This window comes from Globicephala melas, chromosome 6 (genome assembly GCF_963455315.2).
Source record: "Globicephala melas chromosome 6, mGloMel1.2, whole genome shotgun sequence".
Classification (NCBI taxonomy): Eukaryota; Metazoa; Chordata; class Mammalia; order Artiodactyla; family Delphinidae; genus Globicephala; species Globicephala melas.
This window is the reverse complement of record NC_083319.1, coordinates 41,641,365-41,655,023: the sequence shown is the minus strand read 5'-3', so window position 1 is coordinate 41,655,023 and position 13,659 is coordinate 41,641,365.

Here is a 13,659-nt window from a genome sequence, read left to right as displayed (position 1 = left end):
AGGTGGATCCCAAGCACAAGCATGTAAAATGGCTAACTTTGGGGGGAAAATATGAAATAAAACAGAGGACAAATTTGAATCAATGATAATATGTTAATGACATAATGTTGCAATGAAGAGGTCAGATAAATCCAGTTCTGTACCCAGAAATCAAAAGTTACATCTGTATCAACATATAAAGGATGTTTGTTTATCTATAAGTATATAAAAGATATCTATCAATCATTGATCTCCCTCACCATATATATTTATGAATAAATATATGTGTGTATATATATATGTAAATATATATGTAAAATTATATTGAGTTAGAGGGTGGTAGTGTTGTATTCCCAAGGGAAAATCAAAAAATTGGGATGATTATTCCCCAAATGAAGAGAAAAGTTTGCGAAGAATGCCAGAAAAACAAGTGTTTACGTCACTCAAACCTCGGAAACTTGGAGAAATAAAACACAAAGTGATGAGGTAAAATGGAGTGATTTAGAGCAATTAAATTTTTGGAAAAAAGTTTTTCCCGAGAAATATATAAAAATTGAAAACATTTATTGATCAAAAAAAAAACCCCAATCAGGCTGACAATGACTCTACTAGTAGAGTCTCCTGAGCAGTGAAAGAAAAACAGTTTGACTTGGAGATGCCAAAACTTAAGAGAGATGAGACACCAGTTATGTTAATGAAAGAGTTCAGTTACTTTTTGTTGTTTCATAAGACACAATTAGGGTAATTAGCAAATAATTGAAAGGATTAAATAATAGGAAGATAAAATTTTCTATCTGCCTTTTCTAATGCAGTGTATTGGGGGCTGTGGACTGTAATCTCTGTAATTGCTTAACACCTGCCAGGGATGTTGGTGAAGGTCTTAACCAGAGACAGAGGGCAGACAGAATGGCCTAATGAAATCTTCCATCTTTAGTGGTCTGTGACTATCCAAGTTAAGCTGTGCCCGTTTTAGAAGTTGCTGAACATGATGTGGCTTTCTCGGTGGTACTGAAGTTTTTATATTGAAAGATAAATTTTTTTAATTGAGAAATGTTAAAGTCTCAACAGTCTTATTCATTGAGAGATCTTGGTATATAACGTTTTTTCCTGTGGTTATTGGTGAATCATCTTTACAATAGTTACCCAAATCATTCAGATAGTTAGAGAAAAGCTGTACTGCTAATAACAACAGAAATTCTGTCCCCTGTGATCACTCACACAAGAAAAACAAAAGGCACCCTTTTCTAACCTTAAGTATTTAATTAAAAAAACATTTTTCTATTACCAATTCAGCGTAGAGATTTTGCTAACTGCTTTAAGAAAATGCCCAAACTATAATTCAAACATCATCTTTTAAGGCGTTCTAGAGCTATTTTACTAACCTACAAGGCAAAGAGAAGTGAGAAAGAATTCTTTGTGCTTCAGGAAAATTAGACATGTGAGCTGACATCTGAGGGAAGCACCTAAAAAGCTTGTATAGTCTGAGACACAATTCCCAAAGGACAAGGAAGCAGGAGTTAAGTTATAAAAGAGAGAGCAGATTTGAAAGTATTAATTTTAGAGGAATGATAGTTTTGAAAGAACCACAAGATGGAAAAATCTTGCATTGTAATTGCTAACTCAAAAATAAGTCCCCTGTTCCTAAATGCCTAATATTACACCTTTATGTCTCTTCAAAAAGTGACTGTCCTTGCTTATGTCATTCTCCTCCATTGTCTGGGACAAAGATACTGGGATTATTAGACATTTCTCAATTGCCTTAGCTCTACCTCTGCCGTTAACCTTTATCCTTGTTCTGGCACCCTGAAGACTACACAATATAACCACCTTCCTGTTTGGATCAGGTCTTTAAAAGGAGATGGCCTCAAACACCAAAGTCATGGTGATAAAGAGCCAAGATGCTATCACTGGAGGCACAAGTTCCTGATTGTGACTTATCAGAGCCTGCATGCAGGTGTATCATGAGGCTGAGGGAACTGTTTTATCAAGAAATGCGTTATCTGTGTCGAACACAAAGTTGTCTGGGTATAAACGTTAAACACATATGAGTTATGCATATGAAATTTATGCATATATTTATACACACATATGATTTACGTATATGAAATCAGTCTAGCAAATGAGCTTCTGTGGTGCAGGATACTTTAATAAAGATTAATAATGAGGTGAATACTCTTGGTACGGGACGCTTGTTTCCCATTCCCGATGCCGCCTTCCATGGGACGTGCGCTCTATCTGTATAACACTCCTGACCTTCCTCCTCCTTTTACTCCCTCTGCCCCAGGGAAGGTATAACAGTTTCCCAAATTGGTAAAATTCAGAAGAAAAAGCCAAACATTCTTGGCCCAGCTTCCCCTTTTGTCTCTAATGATTACATCTGCTCATAAAGGTCAGGAATCCTTTTCGGCCCTGTTTATCGATAGTCTTCCCAGGTCCAGAAATGGTGCCAGCAGGTTGGGAATGTCTGTTCAGTTCTGAAGTTCGATATTTGGAAACCCAGGTGGCCTCATACTAAGCTATATCTTCCCAAAGCTGTTAGCAGACATGATAGCCATAATTTGACCTTCCTTTAGCCTTAACTTTTTGTCTCATTTTTCAGTTTACTCAGAACCTAGTGTTAGGTGAGACGTATCACCACTGAGGCATTAAAAGGCCTCATGTTTCAACATACAGGATTGTAGTGACTGGGTGCTCCTGCTGGGTTACATGGTAGAAACAGTCAATCCTCCTTTTCTCAGAGAGAGGACCTTGCACCTGAGTCAGTTTCTCACAAGACAGAGGGTTTTTTTTATCTCTAGCAAGATGGGTGCAACTTTCTTTGGATCCCAAGTTTTCTGTGTGCTGGCTAGTTGGTCTTACCAGCAATTCCTCTGAACAGCTAACATTTACACCGAGACTGCCTCACACCCAAGTACTCAGTTACCCTCCCACTGGCCTGTGGGTGTTCTTGTACCTGTCTTATTAGAGGAGAGAGTAACGTGGGGCAGAGTCCCCCTATTAGGACACAGATCCACTCCATGTCTAACAGAGTCCGACCTCTGGAATGACTGTTCCTTATCTTGGAAACCCTTGACTCATAAGTTTCCCCAGTCAAGTCCATTTTTTAACCCTTATATCATGTTCTGGACTTTACTTTTACCCAGCTTTCACAAAACCCCAGTAAATATTTTTATATTGAGTGTAATTTACGTATAATGAAATTCATCAGTTTTAAATGTACAATTTGATTGGTTATGCCAAACGGACACATTCACGTTACCACCACCACTATCAAGATACAGATGGCTTCACTTACCCCATCCCCCCCAAGACTCCTTTGTGCTGCTTTACAACCAGTCTCTTACTCCCACTGTTCTGATAATTTTGCCTTTTCCAGAATCTCATGGAATGTCCAGAATGGTAGCATACAGTATGTGGCTTTTAGTTTGCTTTCTTTCACTTGGAATCATGCTTTTGAGATGCATCCATATTGTTGGGTGTATCAGTATTTTCCTTTTTATTGCTAAACAATTTCGGTTGTAAGCATGTACTATAATTTGTTTATCCATTCACCAATTGATGGATATCGAGTTATTTCACATTTTTTGGCTATTTTGAATCATGCTACCAGAAACATTCATGTACTGGACTTTGTATGGTCATATATTTTTCATTTCTCGTGGGTAAACACCTAGAGTGAGAATATGGGTCATGTGATAGTTACATACTAACTTCGTGAGAGGTTTTCAAACTGATTTTTAAAATCGATGTATCGTGTTTAATTTCCACCAGCAATGGACGAGATTTCCAGCTGTTCTATGTTTTCACTATCACTTTGTGTTTTCAGTCTTTTAAATTTTAGCTGTTCAAGTAGTTGTATCATGTTACGGTGGTTTTCATGTGGTAGTTATATAGTTTTGTTGTATGGCGGTTTTATTTTGCATTACCTAATGACTAAAGGACGTTCACAACTTTTCATCTATGTGCATGTATTTTCTTTGTTGAAGTGCCTGTTAAAACCTCTGCTTCTTGAGGTCATTGTGTAGCTTGTCCTATTATTATTATCTTTAAGAGGTTTTTAAATATATATATTCTGCACATAAGCCCTTTGTCATACGTATATTTTGGAAATATTAACTGCCAGAGTCATTGGCTTCATTTTTATTTTCTAACTGAAACATTCAAAGAAAATAAGGTTATAGTTTAATGAAGACCAGTCTATCAACGTTTATGGTTTATGCTTTTTATATCTTTTTTTAACATCTTTATTGGAGTATAATTGCTTTACAGTGTTGTGTTAGTTTCTGCTGTATAAAAAAGTGAATCAGCTGTATGTATGCATGTATCCTCATATCCCCTCCCTCTTGCGTCTCCCTCCCACTCTCCCTATCCCACCCCTCTAGTTGGTCACAAAGCCCTGAGCTGATCTCCCTGTGCTCTGTAGCTGCTTCCCACTCGAGAAATGTAAATAAAAACAAAAATAAACAAATGGGACCTAATGAAACTTCAAAGCTTTTGCACAGCAAAGGAAACCATAAACAAGATGAAAAGACAACCCTCAGAATGGGAGAAAGTATTTGCGAATGAAGCAACTGACAAAGGATTAATCTCCAAAACATACAAGCAGCTCATGCAGCTCAATATTAAAAAAACAAACAACCCAATCCAGTAATGGGTGGAAGACCTAAATAGACATTTCACCAAGGAAGACATAAAGATGGCCAAGAGGCACATGAAAAGATGCTCAACATCACTAATCATTAGAGAAATGCAAATCAAAACTACAGTGAGGTATCACCTCACACTGGTCAGAATGGCTTTTTATATCTTATCTAAGAAATCTTTGCATTACTCAAAGTTTCAGAGCTTTTAGCCTATCTTTTGTTCTAAAGGTTTTATAATTTTGGCTTTTATATTTAGGTCTGTGATGTATTTTAAGTTATTTTTGTATACTATGCAAAATAAGTCTTTTGTTATTTTTTGTTGTTGTTTGTGTGTGTTTTCACATGGATAACTGTTCCATCTTTTGTTGAAAGAAATAGCTTTTTACTATTGGATTGCTTTGGCACTTTTGTTGAGTATTAGTTGCATATATGTATACATATACATGTATGTGTGTGTGTGTATGTGTGTGTGTGTGTGTGTGTGTATCTGTTCCTGGACTCTATTCTGTTCCATTGCTACATATATATGTCTGTCTTTGTGCCCAAACCACACTCTCTTGACTACTATACTTTATAGTAAGTCTTAAAATCAGATAGGGTGAGCACTCCAATTTTGTTCCTTTAAAATTATTTTGGTTATTCTAGGTTTTTGCATTTATACATAAATTTTAAAATCACAGTATCAGTTTCTACAACAAGGCCAGCTGAGACTTTGTTTGAGATTGCACTGCATCTGTATATCGGTTTGGGGAGAATTGACGTCTTAACAATATTAAGACTTCTGATCCAGGAACATGGTGTATCTCTCCATTTATTTTGGTTTTCTCTAATTTCTCTCAGTAATGTATTATAGTTTTTAGTGAATAGATCTTGCATGTATTTTTCTAAGTACCTCACAAAAGATTCTATACTTTTGTTGTTATGGAAGTGTTTGTTTTATGAATGTGTCTGATAATTTAAATTTCCAATTATTTGTTGCTAGTAGGAGAACTGTAGTTATTTTTGTATATTGTAAATTTTACATCATTGGCTGCTAGATTATGCTGTATTCCTTCAAAGAGTGTTGGGTTTTGTTTTAGTACATAGCTAAATTAATTTGAACAAGTTAGATATTTTTGAAAACTGTTTTCAAGCTTTGTTAGGGTATTCCCAAAGTGACCTTTAGTCTATTGTTTTTATCTCCACAACTAAGATGATACTCTTCCGAGGATTCTGTCAATGCTTCACGTATCACAAAGTCTTTCAGTTCTACCTGGTTCAAGAGTGAACTGTTCCTAGAGCTCATATGAGCTCTGGAAATTGTTCTTCTTATTGATTTCCCATTGTTCTTACCCTGGCATCAGGTGGGTTTCTCTCCCTCGTTCACAGATTAGTAGTAGTCATCTAAAGTTTCAAGGGTAACTTGCTCTCTGTACATTTTTCTCCTTTCTGAGGTGCAACTTCACAAATTCTAGCCACCTCTGTTTCCTCAACTCAGTGAGAACACTGGGCTCCTTTGGGTTCCCACTCTGTGCTGTGGCCTGAAACACTCTTCATGCAGTAAGGTGGTATAATCTTTGGGCTAATCTTATTCATCTTCCTTTTCTCAGGGATTGCTTTCCTGAGCTTCCTATGTCCAATGTCTGAAAACAGATGTTTGATGTAATTTGTTCAGTTTTCTAGTTGTTTACTGTGGGAGGGAAATTGCTGCAGCTGTTTATCTTTCATGGGCAGAAGCAGAAATCAATACTTTTTTGACCTTTCAAATATCCTGGATAGAACACATCCATGGCTTTTGTTTCATGGATGACAGCAGCAATATAGGAGACTCATGGTAGCTTATTCTGGAAAGACTGACACCACCCTACACACAGTTTCAGTTTACTCTCTTTCTTATATGTAGGTGACAAAATAACTTTTTCCTGATTTAACTAGTCTAAGTTTAATACACATCCTTTGAGCCTTCCTCAAAGAAGAGAGATAAATTTCAGTATGGCAGACAACGGCTTCTGTACTCTGTAGAAAAGAGCAAGAGACTAGATGGATTTTAGGATTGCATTCTCTGAGCATGCGCAAAACACAGTTATCAGCAAGGAGCTTCAAGATGGCGGAAGTCAGATGCGGAGATCACCTTCCTCACCACAAATAAATCGGAAATACATCTAAATGTGGAACAACTCCTACAGAACCCCTACTGTGAACGCTGGCAGAAGACCTCAGACCTCCCAAAAGGCGAGAAACTCCCCACATACCTGGGTAGGGCAAAAGAAAAAACACAAAAGAATAGGGACGGGACCTGCACCAGTGGGAGGGAGCTGTGAGGAGGAAAGGTTTCTACACACTAGGAAGGCCCTTCATGGGAGGAGACTGAGGGTGGCGGAGGCGGGGAGCTTCGGAGCCACGGAGGAGAGCGGAGAAACGGGTGCGGAGGGCAAAGCGGGGAGATTCCCGCACAGAGGATGGGTGCCGACCGGCACTCACCAGCCCGAGAGGCTTGTCTGCTCACCCACCGGGGCGGGCGGGGCTGGGAGCTGAGGCTCGGGCTTCGGTCGGAGCGCAGGGAGAGGACTGGGGTTGGCGGCGTGAACACAGCCTGCAGGGGATTAGTGCGCCACGGCTGGCCGGGAGGGAGTCCGGGGAAAAGTCTGGAGCTGCCGAAGAGGCAAGAGACTTTTTCTTCCCTCTTTATTTCCTGGTGTGCGAGGAGAGGGGATTCAGAGCTCTGCTTAAAGGAGCTCCAGAGACGGGCGCGAGCCGCGGCTGTCAGCGCGGACCCCAGAGACGGGCATGAGAGGCTAAGGCTGCTGCTGCCGCCACCAAGAAGCCTGTGTGCGAGCACAGGTCACTCTCCACACCTCCCCTCCCGGGAACCTGTGCAGCCCGCCACTGCCAGGGTCCCGTGATCCAGGGACACTTCCCCGGGAGAACGCACGGCGCGCCTCAGGCTGCTGCAATGTCATGCCGGCTTCTAAGGCCGCAGGCTTGCCCAGCATCCGTACCCTCCCTACCCCTGGCTTCAGTGAGCCAGAGCCCCCGAAGCAGCGGCTCCTTTAACCGCGTCCTGTCTGAGCGAAGAACAGACGCCCTCCGGCGACCTACACGCAGAGGCGGGTCCAAATCCAAAGCTGAACCCCGGGAGCTGTGCGAACAAAGAAGAGAAAGGGAAATCTCTCCCAGCAGCCTCAGGAGAACCGGCTTAAATCTCCACAATCAACTTGATGTACCCTGCATCTGTGGAATACCTGAATGGACAACGAATCATCCCAAATTGAGGAGGTGGACTTTGGGAGCAATGATATATATATATATTTTTTTCCCTTTTATCCTTTTTGTGAGTGTGTGTATGTGTATGCTTCTGTGTGTGATTTTGTCTGTATAGCTTTGCTTTTACCATTTGTCCTAGGGTTCTGTCTGTCCTTTTTTTTTTTTTTTTTTACTTTAAAAACAATTTTTGGGCTTCTCTGGTGGCGCAATGGTTGAGAGTCTGCCTGCCGATGCAGGGGACACGGGTTCGTACCCTGGTACGGGAATATACCACATGCCGCGGAGCGGCTAGGCCCGTGAACGACGGCCACTGAGCCTGCGCGTCTGGAGCCTATGCTCCGTGACGGGAGAGGCCACAACAGTGAGAGGCCTGCATACCACACAAAAAAAATAAAAGCAAAATAAAAACAATTTTTTTCTTTGTAATTATTTTACTTTATTTTATTTTATCTTCTTCTTTCTTGCTTGCTTTTTTTTTCTCCCTTTCATTCTGAGCCATGTGGAGGACAGGCTTTTGGTGCTCCAACCAGGTGTCAGGGCTGTGCCAATGAGGTAGGAGAGCCAACTACAGGACACTGGTCCACAAGAGACCTCCCAGCTTCACGTAATATCAAACAGTGAAAATCTCCCAGAGATCTCTATTTCAAAGCCAAGACCCAGCTCCACTCAACGACCAACAAGCTACGGTGCAGGACACCCTATGCCAAACAACTAGCAAGACAGGAAGACAACCCCATCCATTAGGACAGAGGCTGCCTAAAATCATAAGAATGCCTCTGGTACAACATTAAACACACCAACATTCGAATTATAGGGGTCCCAGAAGAAGAATTGAAAAAGAAAGGGACTGAGAAAATATTTGAAGAGATTATAGTTGAAAATTTCCCTAACATGGGAAAGGAAATGGTTAATCAAGTCCAGGAAGCACAGAGAGTCCCATACAGGATAAATCCAAGGAGAAACATGCCAAGACACATATTAATCAAACTATCAAAAATTACATACAAAGAACAAATATTAAAAGCAGCAAGGGCAAAACAACAAGTAACACATAAGGGAATCCCCATAAGGTTAACAGCTGATCTTTCAGCAGAAACTCTGCAAGCCAGAAGGGAGTGGCAGGACATATTTAAAGTGATGAAAGGGAAAAACCTACAACCAAGATTACTCTACCCAGCAAGTATCTCATTCAGATTTGACAGAGAAATTAAAAGCTTTACAGACAAACAAAAGCTAAGAGAATTCAGCACCACCAAACCAGCTTTGCAACAAATGCTAAAGGAACTTCTCTAGTCAGGAAACACAAGAGAAGGAAAAGACGTACAATAATAAACCCAAAACAATTAAGAAAATGGTAATAGAAACGTATATATTGATAATTACCTTAAATGTAAATGGATTAAATGCTCCAACCAAAGGACATAGACTGGCTGAATGGATAGAAAAACAAGACCCCTTTATATGCTGTCTACAAGAGACCCATTTCAGACCTTGGGACACATACAGACTGAAAGTGAGGGGATGGAAGAAGATATTCCATGCAAGTGGAAATCAAAAGAAAGCTGGAGCAGCAATTGTCATATCAGAAAAAAATAGACTTTAAAGACTATTACAAGAGGCAAAGAAGGACACTACATAATGATCAAGGGATCAATCTAAGGAGAAGATAAAACAATTGTAAATATTTATGCACCCAACATAGGAGCACTTCAATACATAAGGCAAATGCTAACAGCCACAAAAGGTGAAACTGACAGTAACACAATCATAGTAGGGGACTTTAACACCTTGCTTTCACCAATGGACAGATCATACAAAATGAAAATAAATAAGGAAGCACAAGCTTTAAATGATACACTAAACGAGATGGACTTGATATTTATAGGACATTCCAACCAAAAGCAACAGAATACACTCTCTTCTCAAGTGCTCATGGAACATTCTCTAGGATAGATCATATCTGGGGTCACAAATCAAGCCTTGATAAGTTAAAGAAAACTGAAATCATATCAAGTATCTTTACCGACCACAATGCTATGAGACTAGTTATCAATTACAGGAAAAAAACTATAAAAACTACAAACACATGGAGGCTAAACAATACACTACTAAATAACTAAGAGATCACTGAGGAAATCAAAAAATACCTAGAAACAAATGACAATGAAAACATGATGAACCAAAACCTATGGGATGCAGCAAAAGCAGTTCTAAGAGGGAAGTTTATAGCAAAACAGTGCTACCTCAAGAAACAAGGAACATCTCAAATAAAAAACCTAACCTTACACCTAAAGCAATTGGAGAGAGAAGAACAGAGAAAAACCCAAAGTTAGCAGAAGGAAAGAAATCATAAAGATCAGATCAGAAATAAAGGAAAAAGAAATGAAGGAAACGATAGCAAAGATCAATAAAACTAAAAGCTGGTTCTTTGAAAAGATAGAATTGATAAACCATTAGTCAGACTTACCAAGAAAAAAAAGGGAGAAGACTCAAATCAATAGAATTAGAAATGAAAAAAGAGAAGTAACAACTGACACTGCAGAAATACAAAGGATCATGAGAGATTACTACAAGCAATTCTATGCCAATAAAAGGGACAACCTGGAAGAAATGGATAAATTCTTAGAAATGCACAACCTTCCGAGATTGAACCAGGAAGAAATAGAAAATATGAACAGACCAGTCACAAGCACTGAAATTGAAGCTGTGATTAAAAATCTTCCAACAAACAGAAGCCCAGGACCAGATGGCTTCACAGGCGAATTAGATCAAACATTTAGAGAAGAGCTAACACCTATCCTTCTCAAACTCTTCCAAAATATAGCAAAAGGAGGAACACTCCCAAACTCATTCTATGAGGCCATCATCACTCTGGTACCAAAACCAGACAAAGATGTCACAAAGAAAGAAAACTACAGGCCAATATCACTGATGAACATAGATGCAAAAATCCTCAACAAAATACTAGCAAACAGAATCCAACAGCACATTAAAAGGATCATACACTATGATCAAGTGGGGTTTATTCCAGGAGTGCAAGGATTCTTCAGTATACTCAAATCAATCAACGGGATACACCATATTAACAAATTGAAGGAGAAAAACCATATGATCATCTCAATAGATGCAGAGAAAGCTTTTGACAAAATTCAACACCCATTTATGATAAAAACCCTCCAGAAAGTAGGCATAGAGGGAACTTTCCTCGACATAATAAAGGCCATATATGACAGACCCACAGCCAGCATCATCCTCTGTGGTGAAAAACTGAATCCATTTCCACTAAGATCAGGAACAAGACAAGGATGTCCACTCTCACCACTATCATTCAACATAGTTTTGGAATTTTTAGCCACAGCAATCAGAAAAACAAATAAAAGAAATCCAAATCGGAAAAGAAAAAGTAAAGCTGTCACTGTTTGCAGATGACATGACACTATACATAGAGAATCCTAAAGATGCTACCAGAAAACTACAAGAGCTAATCAATGAATTTGGTAAAGTAGCAGGATACAAAAGTATTGCACAGAAATCTCCTGCATTCCTATACACTAATGATGAAAAATCTGAAAGAGAAATTAAGGAAACACTCCCATTTACCATTGCAACAAAAAGAATAAAATATCTAGGAATAAACCTACCTAAGGAGACAAAAGACCTGTATGCAGAAAATTATAAGACACTGATGAAAGAAATTAAAAATGATACAGATAGATGGAGAGATATACCATGTTCTTGGACTGGAAAAATCAACATTGTGAAAATGACTCTACTACCCAAAGCAATCTACAGATTCAATGCAATCCCTATCAAACTACCACTGGCACTTTTCACAGAACTAGAACAAAAAATTTCACAATTTGTATGGAAACACAAAAGACCCTGAACAGCCAAAGCAATCTTGAGAAAGAAAAACGGAACTGGAGGAATCAGGCTCCCTGACTTCAGACTATACTACAAAGCTGGAGTAATCAAGACAGTATGGTTCTGGCACAAAAACAGAAAGATAGATCAGTGGAACAGGATAGAAAGCCCAGAGATAAACCCATGCACATATGGTCACCTTATCTTTTTTTTTTTTTAATAAATTTATTTATTTACTTTTGGGTGTGTTGGGCCTTCGTTTCTGTGTGAGGGCTTTCTCTAGTTGTGGTGAGAGGCAGCTACTCTTCATCGTGGTGCGCAGGCCTCTCACTATCGTGGCCTCTCTTGTTGCGGAGCACAGGCTCCAGACGCGCAGGCTCAGTAGTTGTGGCTCATGGGCGTAGTTGCTCCGCAGCATGTGGGATCTTCCCAGACCAGGGCTCGAACCCGTGTCCCCTGCATTGGCAGGCAGATTCTCAACCACTGCGCCACCAGGGAAGCCCTCACCTTATCTTTGGTAAAGGAGGCAAGAATATACAGTGGAGAAAAGACATCCTCTTCAATAGGTGGTGCTGGGAAAACTGGACAGCTACATGTAAAGGAATGAAATTAGAACACTCCCTAATACCATACACAAAAATAAACTCAAATTGGATTAAAGACCTAAATGTAATGCCAGACACCATCGAACTCTTAGAGGAAAACAGGCAGAACACTCTATGACATAAATCACAGCAAGATCCTTTTTGACCCACCTCCTAGAGAAATGGAAATAAAAATAAACAAATGGGACCTAATGAAACTTCAAAGCTTTTGCACAGCAAAGGAAACCATAAACAAGACGAAAAGACAACCCTCAGAATGGGAGAAAATATTTGCAAATGAAGCAACTGACAAAGGATTCATCTACAAAATTTACAAGCTGCTCATGCAGCTCAACATTAAAAAAAACAAACAACCCATTCCAAAAACGGGCAGAAGACCTAAATAGACATTTCTCCAAAGAAGATAAACAGATTGCCAACAAGCACATGAAAGAATGCTCAACATCATTAATCATTAGAGAAATGCAAATCAAAACTGCACTGAGGTATCATCTCAGACCGGTCAGAATGGCCATCATGAAAAAATCTACAAACAATAAATGCTGGAGAGGGTGTGGAGAAAAGGGAACCCTCTTGCACTGTTGGTGGGAATGTAAATTGATACAGCCACTATGGAGAACAGTGTGGAGTTTCCTTAAAAAACTGAAAATCGAAGTACCATACGACCCAGCAATCCCACCAGTGGGCATATACCCTGAGAAAACCATAATTCAGAAAGAGTCATGTACCAAAATGTTCATTGCAGCTCTATTTACAATAGCCAGGACATGGAAGCAACCTAAGTGTCCATCAACAGATGAATGGATAAAGATGATGTGGCACATGTATACAATGGAATATTACTCAGCCCTAAATGGGAACGAAACTGAGTTATTTGTAGTGAAGTGGATGGACCTAGAGACTGTCATACAGAGTGAAGTAAGTCGGAAGGAGAAAAACAAATACCATATGCTAACACATATATATGGAATCTAAAAAAAAAAAAAAGGAAAAAAAATGGTCAGAAGAACCCGGGGCAGATGGGTAAAGAAGACCTACTAGAGAATGGACTTGAGGATAAGCGGAGGGGGAATGGTAAGGTGGGACAAAGTGAGACAGTGGCATGGACATATATACACACTACCAAAGGTAAAATTGATAGCTAGTGGGAAGCAGTTGCATAGCACAGGGAGATCAGCTCAGTGCTTTGTGACCACCTAGAGGGGTGGGATAGGGAGGGTGGGAGGGAGGAAGATGCAAGAGGGAAGAGATATGGGGACATATGTATATGTATAACTGATTCACTTTGTTACAAAGCAGAAACTAACACACCATTGTAAAGCAAT